The sequence below is a fragment of the Lissotriton helveticus genome, chromosome 8 (assembly GCF_964261635.1).
Source record: "Lissotriton helveticus chromosome 8, aLisHel1.1, whole genome shotgun sequence".
NCBI classification, from domain to species: domain Eukaryota; kingdom Metazoa; phylum Chordata; class Amphibia; order Caudata; family Salamandridae; genus Lissotriton; species Lissotriton helveticus.
Window position 1 is genome coordinate 1191428897 of NC_136069.1, and position 21779 is coordinate 1191450675.

Here is a 21779-nt window from a genome sequence, read left to right on the forward strand (position 1 = left end):
AGTTACTGGCATTGTAAATGACAATGCTTTGCATTAATTTTTTTTTAATTTGCAATTGGTATATAAACATTGTTTGTGAATGGTTAGCTGTTGCTTATGCTAAGCAAAGTTGGCAGTAATATAGAGTGCTAGTGTTGCTTGTTATAAGCATGCTGATTTAAAGCGCTCTGATACCTGCGGGTAAAGTTTGCGCTATATAAAAGTAAAAACTAATAAATAAATAAAAGCCTACCTGTACCACGTTCGTTCTTATTCTGCGATGCCGCATATCTTTGGGTCCCTAATATCGAGCCCAGCAGCCTCGCCGGAAGTCAGGCAAAGTCGCCTGTGACGGGGGCGGGGCTGCATCCGGACCGGAAGAGAAGGCGGAGTGAAAGCGTCTTGCGACGCCAGAAGGAGAGCGGAGTCCCTCAGAATTCACCAGGTAAGTTGAAAAGGGCTGGGGGGGGGGGGGACGGGACTCGGTTCCCTCGTTGTGTGTGCGTGTGTGTGTGTGCGTGCGCGTGTGTGTGTATGCATGTGTGTGACGGCGGACTGGGGGGGGGGGGGACTCGGTTCCCTCGTTGTGCGTGTGTCCCTGTACTTATTAACTGCACCCAGCTGTGGGAAACCACCATGGCAGGAACAACGTGTTGTGGGGCAGACACAGGCAATGTAGCCACTGTCCTGTGGCTGCACCGCGGGGTAACAGTTTAGGGGCAGGAAGGAAGGCAGTTGGTAGTGCTGTGCCATAGCAGTGTAGTTCTCTGTGTATGCTGGGCATGGGGGTTGCTATTGGCTGACAAGAAGTGGTGAGGAGGTGCCGGTTCGGTGTGCCTGCTTCCTGATCTTGGGCAGGCGACAGGTAAAATGCAATAGGTCTCGCAATTGTTAAAGTTAGAACTGGTGACTTTGAAAATGACAATTTTATTTTACTTTTGCCGAGTATAAAATTTATTTTAAGAATCTGGAGTATGGATGGGGGAGAATGAGAGAGGCACTGGAGATGAATAGGGAAGAGAGACACTGAATGCAGGTGAAGTAAAACCCAAAACATGTATAATGGAGACACAAAGTGGAGCAAAACATTGGTGGGTACAATAATAATTAAAGACACACATGATAGACGAAAAGCTAAGAAGAAGGAGAAAAGAGACTGTGGAACGATATGCTAGAAGAGAGAGAAACTGCCTCTATACCAAAAAAATAGGGTGTTATGAGAGGAGAAGTAAGAGGAATAAGACAGGTGATAGAAGCTGTACACAAGTGAAATTATTTGGTAAGAGGAAATAAGGAGACTGATTGAATGAATGTGATGAGAGAATGGGCTAATAGGAAAAAGTAAATATGGAGGCGACACGGTTAGCACAGTAAGTTTGACTAAAGGTGGCAATACCATTCACGAGAGCACATGGGAGATCGCCACACATACCAGAACAACTGGATATCTTAAGGAAAGCCACCTGCAAAAGTGCCAATAAGCTGGGAAGACGCCATCTTCTAAACAAAACTTATTGCATTACAAATAAGGAAACAAAGAGCTGCGTTACTCCCTGCCCACCTCCTCTCATATAAAGGAGCCAATGCTGCCTATTCTCCTCGAAGAACGAACGGAAAAATAGATTTTTGCGAGCCACACCTTTCACTGGAGTGGGGTAAGACGGGGCTTGTAGAATGGCAAACAGAGTCTGCCCAGTTTTGTAATGCATGCAAATATAAGCAGGAACACTACAGCCGCCTGCCAGCAGCACCAATAAATACACACAGTCTGCAAAGTAAGGCACAGACTAGCAAGGAGGAGGGGGGGCACCCCACACCCATCCAAAAATAACTAGTCTACTCAATTTTTAAGACGTGGACATCTCGCTGAATGTACACAACTCACTAACCGATCCTGCCAAGCACCCCACTCAGCCATGGGGAAGAACCAGAGTCCGTACTATCATTATGGACTAGACTGCACTGGACGCTCCTACATGCACTCAACAGTCTGCTGTAGATACACTGTAGTAGGATTGCTCACTACTGAAAGGTGCAGCTGCACGAGAGAACACCCAGGGCAGCGCAGTGAAACTCCAGTGTCAAGCAGCCATGCATGGCACTTCTAACAGTCGGCAGAATAAGCCACAGAAACCAGCATTCCACCAATGGAATGCAAGGACATTAAAGATGCCAGCGAGGCTCCCATAACCAGTCCCAATGGAACAGGCGACCACTACGGATCTAAAGAGAACCCCGCTCTCAATACCCCCTGGCAGACTGGGGCGCCAGCCGTCCTCACCACTCCTAGACTTTGAGAAAATTCGACTGCCACAAATGTACACAATTCACAACTCTACCTGCGTGCTCTAGGAAGCATTAAGCAAGCATGCAAAAAGAATTAAAACTACTACTAAACTACCCACAGCTCCAACACGAGTACTTCCAAGATACCTCGGCGCTTACATCACGGAGCAGGGTGCATTCTACGGAGGCTTTCATACCTTTCTGTGGGGAAGAGGGAGGGCGCTGGGAGGAATGCGGCACTTGTTAGGCCTTTTATCATGAGAAAAGTATCCAACCTGGCATTCCGAGGCGTCGCGGTCTCACACACTTTAGCTCCGTGCAGCAAGAAGTCCCTCTGCAGCTTGTCTCTGCCTACCAGGCAGGCTGGCGATGTTCCCTCGTATCTACATTCCCTCGTGTCTACATGGGACACGGGTTCTTGTGCAAATAATAAATAAAATAAAACAAATCCTCTGCAAAGTGGCTGTAAGTTTTTTGTGTGCAATTTTTCTCACGTTGGCGGTTTAATGTGCACAGTAGGGACAGGGCAGGCATTGCCATCAACCTTGTTGGACAAGCAGTGATTAGTTTCTGTTTGCTGGGTGCATTCGGGGCTTTGGAGTTCATGTCCATGCACGCTGAGGTAATCCTCTCTCCTTTGACCTAGGTGGCGCCCAATTAAAAAAAAAAGTTAAAATGTTTTTAAACTCAGCTATACAAACTCCTTCCGCGATGTGTCCGGAAGTCAGGCAAAGTCGCCTGTGACGGGGGCGGGGCTGCATCTGCACCGGAAAAGAAGGCAGGCGGAGTGAAAGCGTCTCGGGACGCCAGAAGGAGAGCGGAGTCCCTCTACATTGAACTGGTAAGTTGAAAAGAGGGGGGGGGGGGCTCGGTGCACTCGTGTGTGTGTGTGTATGATGTGTACGACGGCGTGTGTGTCTGTGTGTGTATGTGCATGCATGTGTGTGGTGTTTTGAGCTTCCTAGGAGACAGCGCCTGGCCGCAGCGCTCGTTCACGTGCGCGTGGCACTTTGGAATCGCCTCCAAGGCGATGCGCGCGGCCAGGATTGTCTCCTGGGAAGCTCACATGGCAACAATAGGGGCTCGGCGGAGACGCGCTTCGCGCGGCTAGCCGAGACCTAAAAACCATAAACCTATCTGTAAAGAATCCGCCACATATGCAGAAAATACCTTATATGGAAATGAAACACTGCAATTCATTTTACTTCTTTCAACATTTATTATAAACACATCAAAATACAACACACCAACCATCTATGGAGGATGCTTCAAGACGGAAAGGCAAGTCTAGGCAATAAACGTACAATTTCCGATTCATTATGCAGTGTATAATAATAACTATTACACTGAAAAGGAATACCATATCATCCACTTATATGAAAACGTTGATAAGATAAGAGCTAAAACTGTCTAAGCAGGCTTGCTGTAAGATTAAAGGACTGTACCACAACATAGCAGTGTTGGTATATTGATACAGGCACGCACACTAACACCCTCACATAAAAAAAGGCACAGCATATCTAGCAGTTTACATGTACACACAATAGAGGTCACAATTATTTTTTACTGGACGAATATCACTTGGTATCAACTGCAAAGAAGCATCAAACTAACAGTAATAACGTTTGACAGTTTCCACAACTGCACCCATCAATATTGTAGGGAAACTGTGAGGAAAACCCAGACATAGTACTCTGCCTTCTCTCTAGGAGTCAGGTAATGTAAAAACAAAAGTATGGGTGGGTGGGTGAGTGAGTGAGTGAATGTGTCAGTGACTGTATAGGTGAGTGAGAATGTGTTAGTAGATATATGAGTGAGTAAGTAAGTAAGTGGGTATGTGTAACTGTATGGTTGAGTAAGTGGATGTATGATTGACTATGGGTGAGAGATTGGTTCTGTGAGTAGCTCTATGGGTGACTGACAGTGTATGAGTGGCAGTATGGGTGTATGAGTGGATGCATCACTGGCTGTATTAGCGAGTGGGTGGGTGGGTGTATGAGTGAGTGGATTTATGTGTAGATCTATGAATCAGTGAGTGGGTGTGTAAGTATTAGTATTGGTCTGAGATTCGGTTTGCAAATGGTTGTGTGGGTCTATGAAAGGTTCCATGGGGGTGTGATGGGTGCGTTAGTGATTTTGTGGATGATGTCACGAGTGATGTTTTCAGTCATGTCACTGACCAAGTCAAGAGTAATGTAATATGTGAGGTCCTAAGCAGTTCATTGCCGGGGTGCAAGTTACAGTTAGCTCAGCTGAATTTCACTGGCTTTGTAAGAGTGAAACCTGAGGCTAACTCGAACGTTTGTGCAACCTTTGTTTTATTTCTGTGAATTTCTACCACAGCGGGATCTCCACCACTTTGCAAAAGTGCCTCCTTGTGGGGGGATGAAGTCCCATTGGATCTTCAGGGGCCTTGGGGGCCAACTACCCCTCCGGTTACCTCCAGTAAGTCCCACACAGCCTGATTGCTGAGAGGACTTCGGAGGCTAGGCCCTCTCTCTCCGGCACTCTGCAAACGTGCCTCCTGGCGAACTACTGGTTGGGGGGAAGAAGTCCAATTTAGTCCTGAGGCCCTCAGGAGTAAAGTGGAAATTATTCCCCAACCAGCAGCACACCAGAAGGTGCGCTTGCAGAGTGGTTGAAAAAGGGGGCGGAGCCTCCAGCAAGCTGCCGAGTTTTTTTGGTATTATTTTTTTATTTTTAGGGAAGGGGGGCATGCGGACCTCTATTCCCTGGGCCGTTTTGGACTCCGAGGACCTCATCCCCCATGGCCAGTCCTTTATTAAATGGTGATGGGGCCGTGTGTGCTCCCCCTCCATGGGCCGATTTTGGCCGCAGGAATCCCATCCCCCTGTGGCCCGACCATTTATTTATTTTCAAAGTGAGGGGAGGCCAGGGGCCCTCCTCCCAGGATTATTTCGACCACGGGGACCCCATACCCCAGGGCCTGCCCCCCCTTTTTAAAATAAGGGAGGTGGACCGCGCAGCCCCCTCCCAGAACGATTTTCAGCCAGGGGACCCCATCCCCCAGGGCCCAGCTTGTAGTGTAGCATGTTTGCGGGTAGGGAAAGAGATGAAAACTCAGCTTCTAACAAGTGGAAGCATTTTGACAGCTCCTGCTTCCTGGAAGGGCAGTGTTTGCTTTTGCTTGGCGGGACCGGTCACAAAAGCAAACGGCTATCTCCCGAGGGTGGGCAGCTCAGGAGTTGAAAGGTGCCAGCCCTGGGGGTAGCAGTCACCTGGGCAATTATTGCCCCCCCCCGGTCGTATATACTGCACGGGCCAGCCCCAAGGCCGTATATTGCCCAAGAAGGGGGCTGCGCAACCCCCCCTCTTTTTAAAAAAAAGAGATCGCAATTGGCACCGGGGAGGTGGTGTCAAACATTTTAAATGTGATCTAATACAGTATTTAGATACTATACCTATAAATGGATTAAATGCAGTTAAAATAAATACTGTAAGGTGGCAGTGGAATGTTAAACATTAGGATTATGAGTAGTGCAGTGGCGGACTGTTCCTCTGCCACATCGCCAAACCCACGTGTGAACCGCCCACCGTACTATGACTTTTTTAGTCCAGTGCGGCTTGACATATGTGGGCAGAACATCTAGAAAAATAAAAACTGGAATTATCGAACATAAAAGTATGATACGCACGAAAAACAGCAACTCAAGCCAAGCTGCCCATTGGATAAACATGTGTCATACCATTCCACAACTCAGATTTACCATCTTAGAAAAAATACCAACACATACCAACAAGGATTTTCACACATTACTAGCACGTGGGAAACTTTTTGGATTAAATATCTCAGAACAATCATCCCGAAATTTCTGAATGACCATTATAAAATGATATGTTTTCTTTAGATTATTACACAAGCTTATGTGCTAGCGTATTGTTTGGCTGATTGTACATCTGTCTCTGCACCCACTGTCAATAATCTCACACCCATACACATTTCTTAAACATCTGTAACTTTTAGACAGGTACTTTGACTTTTTAACGTTACTGACTTGCTTTTATTTTTCGAGTTCATTCACACGTATTCGTCATTCAAGTCGGGCCAGCACATGTTTTATTTTGTTCAGTAAGAGCAGGCATATCCTAGACACACTTGTGATTAGTGTGTCAAAAAAGTTATGACGCGCTTGAATTCTCCTTTTCTCCTCCGGCACAGCCAGGGTATATTTAAATCGAGCTGGATGCTCTCGCGTCCTAACGTCAGCACGGGGTCACGTTATGCTGAACGTTGCACTCAGCAAACGACGGTGAGTGTAGAAGATTGCATTTGCACTTTTGCAGTATCCCTCTGGGATCAAGAGTGCCTTTAGTATTAGTATCATTCCCTTTTTTGCAGGCTTAACCGAGAAGTACACTTCACGGGTAAGAATTTGATTCTGGGTCACATGGTGTTATGAGCACGTTCGCGGGCTTTACCGTACACTTCAGCGGACTTGTGCTTTTCACATTGCTCTTACAGTTGTTATACATCGCTCGAATTTTTCAACTGTAAGATTCACATTATAAACGCGATGCGTACTTCTTGTTTATCCACGATACCTTTCCCGATTCTCATTTCAATCACACATACTTTGTCTTAGGGCTATCTTGAACCTTTAGAATCGGTAAGATTCACATTCGAAATACGATGCACACTTTTTGTTTATTCGTGAAACATCACTTGGTTTTCTTTTCTATCACACACAATTTCACTTTGGCTTTTCTGAATCCTGATGCTTGGGGGGCACGCATGCGTTCTTTTTATTGAGGTGTGGCACTTTTGATTATGTCTGAGTCACTGAGTTACGCTTTCGTTACTAGACACTCAAAGGGTGATCTCGATGAAAGTTGCACACTACATTCCACAGTGGATGCAGAAACAGATAGCTAGAACTTTATATGATGTTGTTGTTGCTTATTCTGACACCCACTTAATTTTCGTTCCGGCAGGCGGCAATTGAAGACTAAGTCAAAGAATGTGATTAAACGCTTAGGACTTTCCCCTGATGATGGGTTTCTGTCCCCGAAATGCATTGGGTTATTCCGTGATATTTTATTTATATAATTTTGGAAACATCTGTCTTTATGTTTTAAATGTACAAGGATTGTACCATCAGATTTAATGGATGTTACATTTACTGTCTGCATATTTAATTTGTTCTCGATGCAATTGTTTGAAAATTTCGAACATTTTAGATTTCTCCAGTGGTGCAGTGTGGGCCCTGGTCCTTAGTTTGCAAAAGTTAGCCTTCTGGCCTTCCTTAATGATGCACTTTGAGAAGCTCCTTTCTTATGCTTCACATGCTGTTTATCAATTGAACATCAGCATTTATCCTGGGCTCAGCAGATATCCTAGTTAATGCTATTTAATGATGGAAATTGCACTATGGGAACTGAGAACCTGGTAATTGTTCCCGATTAGCATAAAAGGTACAGCAAATACTGTTTGAATGTGATACGAACAACTGTTTTAAGTTAAATCATTTAAAAAAAGGGATTGATCTTAAAGGTTCTCTTCATCCTGCATCTGCCATCTCTGTTTGTGTTCCATTCTTTTAAAAATACAATCTTTTTTCAAGGTGCTTGCTTTAATTTGGGAGGGCAAAGCATATTGCATAACTTGAGCCAGTGGGTGCAGGTGGGGCCCACTGGCACTCATTTTTGGGGACTGGCCCTTACTTTTTCCACAATCGACTTTGATCCAGAAAAAAAACAGCGAAAAGCATAAAAGGGAGAAAAGGAGGTGGAAGCAAAAGATGGAAAAAACTGTAAAAGGAGGGAATGAAAACAAACCTGGAAGAGTGAAATAAACAGGCAGGAAGTAAGTGGCTGGTGGTGGATTAAAGAGGCATGATAGGTAATCACGACTAGGCAGCCTTGCTGCTCTACACTTAACCTCGAAGCTTTTGAGCAAAACATTTAGCCCTGGTACTGATTCTTTTACAAACTAAGCACTGGCAAAAAATGAGCACCATCTATTCTTGGGACTGGACAAGCAAAAAAAAAAATGTCTCTCTAGATTGGAAGCAGTCTCCTTTCAAAAACGTCTAGTAGTGGTGTTATCTTCATGGGCACCATTGCCTGCAGGGAAGAAGTGTTCCACAATTACACTTTTGTTTCAGTTTCGCTGCTACCAGGCATGTATTTAAAAGCACTTGAGTGTTTTAGCCTTTTGGCAATTCTTCTACAGCCCTGGTAGTATGAAAAACTTGCATTTGAAAGTGTTCAGAATAAGACACAGGAGGAGCCATCCTTACCTAGCACTGGGGATGAAATTCATGTGGGTAACTGAGAGGCCCCTAAGACATTCTTACTCTTCTGATACAACACGTGAGTGCACACCAACATACAAAGAAAAGTGTGTGTGTCTGTCTGTCTGTGATTCTCTCGCTCTCTCTCTTAGGCAGACGCATGCTACACGTGCACACAAACACATGCTAAGGGAAATGAACCTACGCAGAGAACAGATGCAGCTCTTCACTTTGGTTCTCTCTCCAAAACTTAGACATTGAGAACATCTAGAATCTTTTCGAGCTCCGCACATACTTCAAAATGCACGGTTACATTTTTTTGCACTTGTTTCAGAATACAACTCTTAATTTTTAGTGTCTTTTCTATCCTGTCCTTTCGACCGCTTACATTTCCCTAACTTCTTCGCTTGTCAAATTGTCGTGTTTTGGCAGCTCCTGAGTTAGCGTTTAGCACAGCTACACGGTCTTTTCTGTTAACTTGACCAAAACGAACGGGGGCCATTTTGAATCCCTCTGACTTCCGTTTCCTATGAACACGCTGCCTCGTGGTCAGTGTGCCCTTTCGTCCTTTCTCGATACCCATGGTCACTATTCTGCTCGGCAACAGGCTATTTTTAGTACTGGTCAAGCGCACATGCGCACTATGCATCAACTGGTCACTCTTTAGGAATGTTCACACTAACTGACCAGTGCCGTTGAACTCCTCCCACGTGCTGGCTGTGTTCCAAAAATGACCTTATATGTACCTAAAATGTGTAACTTGTAACCGCCTATCTTTTTATTGCTATTAAACTATATAAAAGAGGTCGCGCACCGATGTTCGGTGTGCTACTTCTTACATTGCCGAAGGGTGCTGTAGGAATGTACCACCACCCCATGGGGTCTTAATAAACTTGTCTTTTACCTTTTCCAGTGTCCGTGCCAACTTCTATACTAAGGCGTTCGAGAGTTTAGCAGAGTATGTAGGCCTGATTTGAACCCGACACCACAATTGGCGACCACGAAGGGACTCATCGGTGACTCGGATGCCCGAAGGAGAGGTCGTGACGAAGGTCAGGAAACTCGCCATGGACGCGTACGCTGCCACTGAGTGACCCGAGTCTTGGCACCCACGGTGTGTTTTCCCTTCCTTCCGATCTGACCTCCCAGGTGGCGCCGGTCCTCGACTGAGATTCTGATCTTGGATTGTCGTGATGTGCCGTTTTGGCTGATTTGACCACAGAACTTGGCAGTTGGACTTTGGACGGTTGAAAATATTTGGTAAGCTTTTGAGCGGTGAGGTAGTCTACTGACACTTACTGTGGCTTTTTGAAACTTTGAATTTGAATTTGTTAGCTAACGTTTTGAATCTTTGAATTTGAATTTGAATATGTGAAGTGCACCTCACATAGGCAGGCATGTAGGGATATTTCTCTGATTTATTTGATTTGAACGGTACACCGCGTTAGGTGACATTTTTGTAGTATCACATTTTCGTGGTACTTTTTGGAACATGCCTGTTTTTAGCACACTCCGTAGGATGTGCTGTTCTGAAAATGGTACCAATTATCGATTAAGTGAAAAGCAGCCGGCTCCCCCAGAGGGGACTCCAAATCGTGAAATGTATGTCAAATTCGGTATTCCACCTATAATGTATAATACATTATGGCATAAGTATACTAAGACTGATCGTGAATTACAGTGGCCGCTATATGGGTCGTTTGACCTTCGAAAGGTACAGTATGTAGAGCAGTGTTTGTTTCAGCGAAGGTCTAGACAAGATATGTTTGATTGTGTGCGTATGTGGGAGAAAGAGGTGCGTGAACGAGCGAAGCGTGAGGAAGCCTTGGCGGAGAAAGTGCAGCGGAAGGCTGCACATGACAAAGCTTTACAGCTACAGGAGAAGGAATTACAGGAAAAGAAAGTGAGGGAGAGACGAGAACGCAATTTACAGGTTAATGGTCAATTCCCTATCAGGCGTCCTTTTTATCCAGTCCTTACTAATGAAACAGATGATTTTTCATTACTAGATCGTTGTCCGCCTCCGTACGTCGTACCTACGGCTCCGAATGAGGACTCGGACGAGGATAGTGATCGAACACAGCGTACCAGGTTACATGCGGAACGAGCTGCGGAATTACGTTCATTTGCACGAAAACTAAATATTAATACTGTTACTGTTTCTGACGTTACTGAACAAATGGAACAGTGGCCTGATAAGGAACGACTGTATTTTTTAGATCATTTTGGAGATGAAGTTGTTGAGCGGTATAGAAAATATTCTCTCGAGTTAGAACCAAAGGAGATATCCAAGGATCGTGAGAATTTTCGTAAAGGTCTTTTTGTTCTTTCAGATGCGGACGACTTCTTCAAGCGTTTGATTGAACTGCGTAATGAGGCGACACGACTACGGGAGTTGGAAAAGTCGAAGAATTCGTCTACGTCCGGAGCGACGGGGATATCCAAAGAATGCCCTATCTTTGAAACAGATAAGATCGCTGCGATTAATGTTAGACCTATGCGAGAAGCTGCGCCTTTATATGTCCCTCATAAAGGGGATGGCACAGATGATGATAAAAGATCCAAAGACGCGAAAGGGTATTTTGTATATAATTGGGTTTATACGCCTTGGAATAGAGCAGATGTCATGGCGCTTAAGAATGCTTTACCTGATCCCCGTAAAAACCCTGCGGCTTTTTATGAAAATGTTGAAAGTGCAATTTCTTCATGTATCATGACGTTAGTTGATATTGATCTATTTTTCGGGTTGATATTGCCCCCTGATATGTGGAGAGCGATTCGTAGGTTTGATGACCTCACGACTCTCGGGGCCACTTGGAAAGATCTTGTTCAGGCTGATTTAGATAGAGAACCAGCATGTAAGCCGTGTCAATTAATATTAGACCTTCCAGGGGCCATACTAACAAAACTAAAGACTCTTGCTCCCGCTAAAAAGATTGATTGGACTATATTAGCCTCTTGTAAGCAGAAAGCGGATGAATCAGTTTCCGATTTTTTCTCTCGCTTCGAGGAAGCGTTCCATGATTACAGTGGTCAATTATTGACAGAAGATACTGGCAGGCATTTATTCGTTGATAAGTATGTGGCTAATCTCCTACCGGAGATTGCGAAACAATTGAAAGCGAGTGAAAGTTCATGGACCACAGCAACCCCTGCTTCTTTATTGACTATGGCTCAATATTATGAAAGACAGGAATTAGAGGCGAAAGAAAGTAGTGAAAAGAAAGCAAAGGATTTGAAGACGAAGGTAATGTTAGCCCAGGTTCAGGCTACGAGAGGAAATAACAGAGGAGGGCGAGGATCATACAGTAATGCTCCTCCCCCTCGTTCTGACATTTCTGTGAATCAATGTGCATACTGCAAACAGTTTGGGCATTGGATTGCAGACTGTCCGGTGTTTCAAGAGCAGCGTAATTTGAGGGGACGAGGAAGTGGAAGGTCTAGGAATTATTATGGAGGGTCAAGAGGAGGTTATGGCACGAATGATCGAGGAGGCTATGGTACGAATGATCGTGGAGGATATGGAGCAAGGGGTCGTGGTCAGTCTGATTATAATACGTTTGATAACCGCAATCAATATCAGATAAATGAGGGTGGTCCTGCTGAACCACGGGATGAGCATTATGCATAGGATTGCGTAGGATGGGGTGTGGAATCGGTTGAGGTACCAGTTGATCAAAGGGGTCCATACATAGAAGCACATGTTCTGGGTTCCACTGATCAATTTCTGGTCGATACAGGAGCTACTCGTAGCGCTTTGTCCAAATACTTGGTTCCAAGGGCTCCCCTGTCTGGCGAGGTAATTACAGCAATAGGGTTCGATGGAACACCTACTTCTAGCCCATTGTCTCAACCAGTTGCATTTCATGTTGATAAATTTGCTGCCCCATGTCCCTTTTTGTTGTCTCCAAATACACCAGATAATATTATTGGACTCGATATGTTAAAACACTTTCGAGCTACTATTCGCTGTGCCCCAGAAGGAGTGCGAGTTGTGTTGAATGAGAATTACCCAGACTTTGAGCGAGTGTGTTTTCTCCATGAATCTGAAGTATTGGCCTCCTTACCAAACACGTTGTGGGCCACTTCTGACACGGATGTGGGGCAGATGTTAATCCCTCCAGTACGTATTACTGTAAAGGAGGGAGTATCTCTACCACGTGTCCCACAATATAAGATTTCCAGAGAAGGAGAACTTGCTTTGATGCACATTGTGAACGATTTGATTTTGGCAGGAGTAGTTGAGGAAGTCCCCTGCAATGTTTGCAATAGCCCAATTTTACCGATTCTTAAAAGAGATACAGATGCTAAGGTTTACCGTTTCATTATTGATTTGAGGGAAATAAACAAGATAGTAGTGCCTCAGTACCCGGTGGTGTCTGACATCACCACGTTGCTTACGTTGGTTCCATCGACGGCAACTACTTTTACAGTTATCGATTTGAAGAATGCCTTCTTTTCGATCCCTGTACATCCTGACAGTCGATATCTATTCGGCTTTACATTAAATAATAAATCGTACAGATTCTGTCGAATTCCTCAAGGCTATACTGAAAGTCCTAGCATTTATAGTCAGGCATTAAAAAGACAGCTTGATTCCTTTGACTTACAAGAGGGAGTGGTTCTCATTCAATATGTAGACGATATCTTACTTGCTGCAGACACGCCAGAACAATGTGAGAAGAGTACCTTTTCTTTGCTTTCCTTCCTGGCCAAACATAATCATAAAGTTTCGAAGAAAAAGCTACAATATTGTAGACCAAAGGTGACCTACCTCGGTCATCTTTTGTCTAAGGAGGGCCGTGCATTGACACCAGATCGAATTCAAGCAATCCTAGATACTCCAGTCCCTCGCACTCAGAAGGATGTTCGCGCCTTTATAGGTTTGACGTCTTTTTGTAGGCAATGGATATTGGGTTTTTCACATATCGTTAAACCATTGTTGGCATTGTTGTCTAAAGATACACCGATTCCCATTGAATGGACGGATGAATGTCAGAATGCTTTTGAGCAATTGAGACAAGCTCTTTGTTCTGCACCAGTGTTGGGTACACCTGATTACACGAAGATCTTTACATTATATGTACACGAGAAGGATGGGTGCGCATTGTCAATGTTAGTGCAGACACACGGAGACAAACAGAGGCCTTGTGCATACTTCTCGGCGGTACTCGACCCTGTGGCTCGAGGATTGCCTGGATGTTTTCGAGCAGTTGCAGCAACAGCAGTTGCGATACGACAAAGTGAGGGAATAGTTTTGTCACACAAATTGTTGGTGCTAGTTCCCCATGCGGTAGATGCGTTACTGAATCAAACAAAAACGCAGCATCTAACCAGTGCCCGTTTGACAGGATATGAGCTAACATTGTTGGCGCCGCACATCACACTAAAGCGATGTGCGACACTAAATCCTGCTACTTTACTGCCGGATCCTGTTGCTGAGACCCAGAAGGAAGAACAACATGATTGTGTTTTTCTGACTGAGGAACAGACAAAGGGTCGTATCGATTTACAGGATACGCCATTTCCAGATGTAGATGGGGAACTGTGGGTTGATGGATCGTGTGTGAGGTTACCAGATGGTACGACTTCCGCAGCTTATGCGATCACGACACTTAAGACCGTGGTAGAAGCAGCACGAATACCCCAGAAATCGGCTCAAGCAGCTGAATTGATAGCCTTAACGAAAGCATGTGAGTTAAGTGCTGAGCTATGTGTGAACATTTACACGGATAGTCGTTACGCTTTTGGAGTAGTGCATGATTTTGGCCTACTTTGGAAGGAACGAGGATTCCTGACTTCACACGGAGTACACATCATGCATGGAGAGTTGGTACGCGATCTCCTGAATGCACTGTTATGCCCAAAGAAAGTTGCAATAGTCAAGTGTAGTGCACACAAAAAGGTGACGGACAAAATAGGGCAAGGCAATGCTTTCGCAGACCGCATTGCGAGAGAGACCGCTATGCTGCAAAATAATTTCCCCATGTATGTGGTGAAGTCACAAGCTGAGCGGTGGCATGATGCTAGAGAAGAAATACTAGATATACAGAAGTCAGCATCTGAGGCAGAACGTATGAAATGGGCCACTGAAGGAGTATTGGATGATGAGGGTTGCTGGCGTAGTAAAGATATGGAGAGATGGAAACTACCCATGGCCTATTTACAAACAATGGTGCAAATGACACACGGGCTGGCACACATTGGAGCTCTCGCAATTACTAAATTGCTTACACGAGTTTGGGAAAATGCTGACATTGCTAGCACGGCTAAGAGAGTAGTGCAGACCTGTCTGATATGTTTGCAGCACAATCCTGGACAAGGGACTCATACTCCTAAAGGAGGGTTTGTTCCACCTACTGCACCATTCGAAGTACTACAAATGGATTACATCCAGCTGGAACGCTGTAATAATCTCAAGTATGTCCTAGTAGTGGTGTGTGCCTTCAGCAAATGGATTGAGGCTTACCCTACGAAAGACAATACAGCATTGACAACAGCTAAGGTGTTACTCAAGGAGTACTTCCCGCGCTACGGTGTTTGTAAACTTATGTGGAGTGATAATGGCCCTCATTTCATTGGAAAAGTAGTGGAATACGTCCTGAAAGGATTGGGAATCAAGCAACGATTCCATGCTGTCTTTCATCCACAATCAGCAGGGTTAGTAGAACGATACAATGCAACTCTGAAGCTGAAGCTAGCAAAGATAGTGGCATCTACATCTCTGAAATGGCCGGACGCTTTGCCTCTGGCATTACTGTCCATTCGGTCAGTACCACATTCTCGATCTGGCCTCACACCCTACGAAGTGGTGTTTGGAAGGCCTATGAATATTTGGGGAGTTCCAAAACCTCGTTTGATACATGATATGCCTTGTATAATGATGAACGATTATCTGGCACGATTAACAAATGATTTGCTTTCTATCCATCAACAGGTTCGAGAGGCGCTCCCTGATAACTCCACTGGTGAGGCTCACGATCTCCGCCCTGGGGACCACGTGATGGTCAAAGTATTTGAACGATCCAGCAGTTTGGAACCGAGATGGCATGGCCCTGAGCAAGTGCTGCTGGCTACGCGAACTGCTGTGAGAGTCACTAACAAGAAGCGGTGGATACATTCAACGCACTGCCGAAGTGTCTCTCCGGATCTGGTGAGCCCTGTGGTGCTATCAGACTACAGAAAGATTTTGGATACAGAAAAGAGCCCAGCTGTCACGCCTGATGAATTGGAGGGAGCCTTCCCGGACCACGTTGTTTCTGATAAAGTGAAGTACAATCTACGCCCCAGGAAATAAGATTCCTTTTGTGTTTTTGAAACTGGTTGGTAACCGCTCTGAGGTTTGTGAAACGGAAGCCGGGAATATCAAGGGGGGGGGATCAGTTCTGCCCAGTGTAGCGACACCCGTCTTGAATCCCGGAGAACAAATCAACGGCAGCCTCGGTTCAGAACCATCGTTTTTATTTTTTCCCGCTTAGTGTTGTTTTCTTGAAGAGTATTGTTTTGTGAACTATGGCATCTCCTTCGACACGAAGAGGGAGAATTCTTGGTGTTGTTTTGTTTGTCTTGACCGTAGTGGTGATCGCAGTATTAGCTTGGACTATAGAACTGTTGTTTCCTGCACGAGAACATTTGCTGCCCACCACTCCAAGTCCATCTGAACATTTTCATTTCACTCTGCCTTTTCACGAAGAAAGACATAGGCAGACTTATTTGAATAACAGCTTTATTAAGATTTTGCATCATACTCATAACATGACCAACACGTCCAATTGTTGGGTATGTGGAATGTTGCCCGGACATCAGAAGAAGGGAGGAACACCACTCATTCCTCTCCCGTTTTCTCATAATGGTTCTTGTCATGCTTGGTACACTCTTCTTTTTACTCTGCGATGGCCAACGAAAGGTGGACTACTTTTTCGGTTGAATAAAATATGTTATAACGACAAAGACGGCTATCCACACGCTGAAGGAACTAAGTTTGAATGGGAAGAGTACCGTCCGGACAATGTTTCTACACCTCGTGTATATACGAATCAAAGACTTATAAATGTGACGAGCTCGCATATGATAACAGTCATTGATACAAAAGCAGATTTGTGTATTAGAAATAAAGGTACAATCCCTGTAGGCCGCAGTGAATGTAATATTACACTTACCTTTGATACACCAATTGGAATTGCATTTGTAGCTTCACATAACACGTATTTCATTTGTGGAAATAAGGGATACCATCGTCTACCATTGGGATGGTTGGGAACGTGTTATATAGCTTTTGTATTACCACCTGTATTTATTGCTCCTCCCATGTACCACAATGATTACGTTCTGTACCATGATCTCATACTAAACAGGGTCAAACGAACAGTAGATCTTGATGAAATAGACCAGACTGATACCACTTTACAACAATATGTAGATTTCAATTTGGGGTTATTCTCATTCGTAGGAGCTGCACTGAATAGCAGGAAGATAAGGCGGCTTACGCGTGTGGTGGAAGCAGTCGCTAACGAAACTGCCTCCGCTTTAGGGAATATTACTGAGGAATTACAAATTACCAGAATTGTGGCGCTCCAGAATCGAATGGTTCTAGATGTGATACTAGCTGATAGAGGTGGAGCATGCCGCGTCATCGGAAGTAGTTGTTGCGTGTACGTACCAGATAACTCACCTTCTGTATATGATTCGATTACAAAATTACATAAGATAGCTGCTGAGATCCACCCAGAAAATGGAACATGGACCTTTTCTGGTTGGTTCTGGACCCTGCTTAGTACTTGGGGTTGGAAATTATTAACGATTCTCTGTGTTTTTATTGGAGTACTATTTTTCCTTTGTCTATGTATTCAATGTGGCCCTACATTATGTTCTGTATGTATCACAGCCTGTATTCCGTCCAAACGAGCTATTGATAAGCAAGAGAAACTGATCAATGATGAAGTATTGAAAATAATGGCTATTAACATTGAGGATGAACATTCTGACTACGTCCACTATGAGGTAGCTTTTGCTAAACGCTAAAAGGGCCGTCTGTCGTGTTTTGGCAGCTCCTGAGTTAGCGTTTAGCACAGCTACACGGTCTTTTCTGTTAACTTGACCAAAACGAACGGGGGCCATTTTGAATCCCTCTGACTTCCGTTTCCTATGAACACGCTGCCTCGTGGTCAGTGTGCCCTTTCGTCCTTTCTCGATACCCATGGTCACTATTCTGCTCGGCAACAGGCTATTTTTAGTACTGGTCAAGCGCACATGCGCACTATGCATCAACTGGTCACTCTTTAGGAATGTTCACACTAACTGACCAGTGCCGTTGAACTCCTCCCACGTGCTGGCTGTGTTCCAAAAATGACCTTATATGTACCTAAAATGTGTAACTTGTAACCGCCTATCTTTTTATTGCTATTAAACTATATAAAAGAGGTCGCGCACCGATGTTCGGTGTGCTACTTCTTACATTGCCGAAGGGTGCTGTAGGAATGTACCACCACCCCATGGGGTCTTAATAAACTTGTCTTTTACCTTTTCCAGTGTCCGTGCCAACTTCTATACTAAGGCGTTCGAGAGTTTAGCAGAGTATGTAGGCCTGATTTGAACCCGACACCACAAAATGAGCTCCTTTTTCCCGAGTAGCTAGTCATTTATTAATTTTTTTAAACCAAATTTTGATTTTATTGTCATAAACAACACAATACCGTCCCCAATACAGCATGAATATTCGTGTCAATACGCACAGTACATGAATTGCGGAGAGATTCCACGTATAATACCACAGATTACAGTAGCAATGTACTGAATGGCCCTTCCCAGCCTCAAAAGAACATACCCCCACCCTATCTTTCCCGAACCCATGCCTCCGGTCATGCTGCCCAGTCCTCCAATATGTACAAAGCCTCACAGTCTCTGCACTGCTCGGGGAGTGAATGGTCCTAAACAGTCTTCCCGTCCAATCTGTCCACAAGTAGCGGGGACCCATTCGGGATGCCTGGCTCAGCATTCATGAGACAATCCACCAGATGCTGCCCGTCTCGGGCTCCATCGATCGTGTCACGCCCCCTCTTCACACCTTGAGAGAGCGCTCTCAATCCCTTGCCACCTAACACGGGCTTCCCTCCATTTGGCCAGCCTGGGATCCCTAGTGGCCTTTCAATGCATTGTTATTTCCCGCTCAGCGAGGATCAGAACTAGGTCCATAAACCTATTAGAAGCTTACATTTATTTTTTTTAACTTGATTTTTAGTTTTTTTTAACAAAAACATACATTCCACACATTGCATTGGATGCAAACAATAATCATAGCAGGCGGATCCGAAACCATCTCCACATAAGTATTATACAGGTGTTGCACATCAGCACAGTCAACAACATGATTAATTAGTCTGTGACCTTGCGCTCTCAATAATTATACCACATTCCCACAGTTTCGATGTTAACATAAGGCTGTCATGGCGATATATGTCATACAGGTGTTATTAGGTATCAACATTGTGTTCGTTACCACGGCTAATAAAATTTCCCTCAGTACCCTCATTCACTTTGCATTTCGGGGGGGTGTGCTTCAGCGGGCGTTTCAGCTTGACGTAGTAAGTAGGATTGTAGTGGACCCCAAATATCCTTGGGCTTAGATGTCAGGGGTTGAGTTTCTGCATTAATCCTACCTTGGTCTTGGCAATATACCATATCCTGAACCCATTTTGTTAAATTTAGGGGCACGGCCTCTCCCCCATCTACAGGCAAGACGTCTTTTGGCCATTAATAACGCTACATCCAGAAATGTCCTGCCGCTCTTCGGTGTCTGTGCGGTGTAGCCTAGTAACAATATCAGTGGGTCTTTAGGAGCCCTAGCCTCTAGCATCTGTTCGATTGCATCATGCACTTGCTCCCAATGTATCCCTACTTGAGGGCAGTCCCATGCCAGGTGTAGGAAGCCAGCTCCGGGTTGTGTACATCTTTCACAATAATCCGAATCCGCCAGGTGAAACCTATGTTTGCGCACCGGAGTGTAATAGATTCTATGTAAGAATAAATAATGTATGATTTTGAAGCGACAACTAGATGTTATTTGCCCTGGGAGTCCACAGCAATATTCCCATTGCTCATCACTTATTTTGTTGCCTAGATCTTCATTCCAATGTCTCCGTGCTGCGCTCGTCACCTCCGGGGTGTGTGTGCGAAGACTAGTATATATGTGTGATACCATGTGTGTACCATCCGTACTGGTCAATACCACATTTAGGGGCCCTACACTGTCCGGCTCTTTCGGGTAATCAGGGAGCAGAACCCTCATGCTTTCTTTCAGTCTTATATAATAAAAGACCTCCAGGGGATTGGGAACATGTTCACCCGAAAACTGTCTCGATCTCGAAATTCCCCATCAGTAAATAAGTCTCCCCATGAGGTGACACAAAGCATACAACACATCCTCTGAAATCCCACCTCCTGCAGCAGTGCGACTCGAGGGTGAGATGTGAGCGGCATATGCTTCGCATACAACACTGGCGCCTGTACTCTACGCAAAACTCTTTGCCAAGCATCCATCGTGCAAGATACCGTGGTCGGTGGAGTGTCCAGAGCATGAGCATATACAATTCCATTCAGAGGTATGGGGTGTGCAATCCAGTCTTCAGCTGCTATTTGGGGCATATATCGTGTGGGTTTAATCCAGTGAAATAAGTAATGGCCCTGAGCGCTAAGGTAGTATGCCTCAAGGTCCGGCACATCGAAGCCCCCTTTGTCATATGGTTGTGTCATGACCGCCCATTTGAGCCGTGGCTGCCACCCCCCCCCCCCCCACTAATCTAATCAGCTCCGATTTCAGAGTTATAAAGAAGAAAGCACCTGGGTAATAAAGAATGTTAAGAAAATAATATAGGAATCGGGGCAATATGATCATTTTAATGAGGGATACTCTGCCGGCCATCGACTAAGGGGGAGAGATCCATCTTGTGATAGTATCTATCAATTTAGTGATAGCTGGACCATAATTTAGTCGCAATGTCTCTTCTCTGTCTTTAGAGACCTGAATCTCCAAATATCGCATGTCAGAGTGGCACCACTCCAAGGGGAAGTCCAATGGAAACTCTATCACTGTTGGGGTTAGCGGGAAGATCTGTGACTTTCCCCAGTTAATTACGACGCCGGACAGTCTACCAAAGACCACAAATTCACATAATAGAGCATTTAATTTATTTTGAGGGTCTACAACATATAGAGTAACATCATCTGCATATAGTGATATGGAGATCTGGCGTTGGAGGTAGCGGAAAGCGCAGTCTTTATGCAACTGCCTTATGCGACATGCTAATGGTTCAATCCCTATGGTGAATAGTAGGGGAGACAAGGGACATCCTTGCCGGGTGCCCCTAGTAATCTTGATGGGCTCCGATAGGTGTCCATTTGCAGGTATTTTCGCCGTAGGCTCCGTGTACAACAATCGCACCCACGCCTGAAAAACTGGAGGAAAGCCCATTCTGCGCAGAACAGTAAAAAGATAGTTTCATTCCACAGAGTCAAACGCCTTAGAGGCCTTTAAGAATACTGCTGCTAGGGGAAACTCGGGGGCAACCGTTTGTATGAGTGAAAAGAGAGTGCTTAGATTGTGTGATGTCGCTCTCGTCTGGACAAAACCTGACTGATCAGGATGTATTAACTTAGTCATTAAAAGCGATAGCCGTCCGGCCAATCCTTTGGCCAAGATCTTGGCGTCACAGTTTATCAACGACAGTGGCCTGTAATTGTCACATTGCGTAGGATGTTTGCCCGGCTTCAGTAGGGATGTGATCACCACCTCTCGCATAGACCGGGGCAGTAGCCCCACCTCGAGGGAGTCCTCAAACACCTCCTTCAATACTGGCACCATAATGTCAATGAATTCAGCGGAAATCCCATCTAAACCTGGTGCCATTCCATTACCCAGGGACATTATGGCTTCCTTAATTTCATCCAGCTCTAACGGAGCGCTCAAAAATGTTCTGTGTACATCACTCAGCCAGCACAATGCTACCTCACCCAAAAAACCATCTAGGTCTATGTCTCCCACGAATTTCGAAGTATATAATTGCGTATAGTGTGTGTGAAGAGCATTCAATATCCGATCGTTGTCCCTGCACGCCTCACCCCCTTAGTCTATAATTTCTAGTATTATGTTAGAACCCCTGTCAGTCCCGACTACCTCTGCCAACGCTTTCTCTGGCCTTTCTCCCTCACTATATTTGCGGGCCACCCAGTATTTACCTCTGAATTTCGTTTTGCGCTGCGCCTCCT

General features: G+C 45.0%; 1 protein-coding gene across 1 annotated transcript in view; it reads right to left on the bottom strand.

Moving 5' to 3' along the window:
* Positions 1 to 21779, bottom strand: part of GCC2 (GRIP and coiled-coil domain containing 2) — a 413631-nt gene that overhangs the window by 254519 nt on the left and 137333 nt on the right. The gene's annotated exons all lie outside the window — the stretch shown is intronic.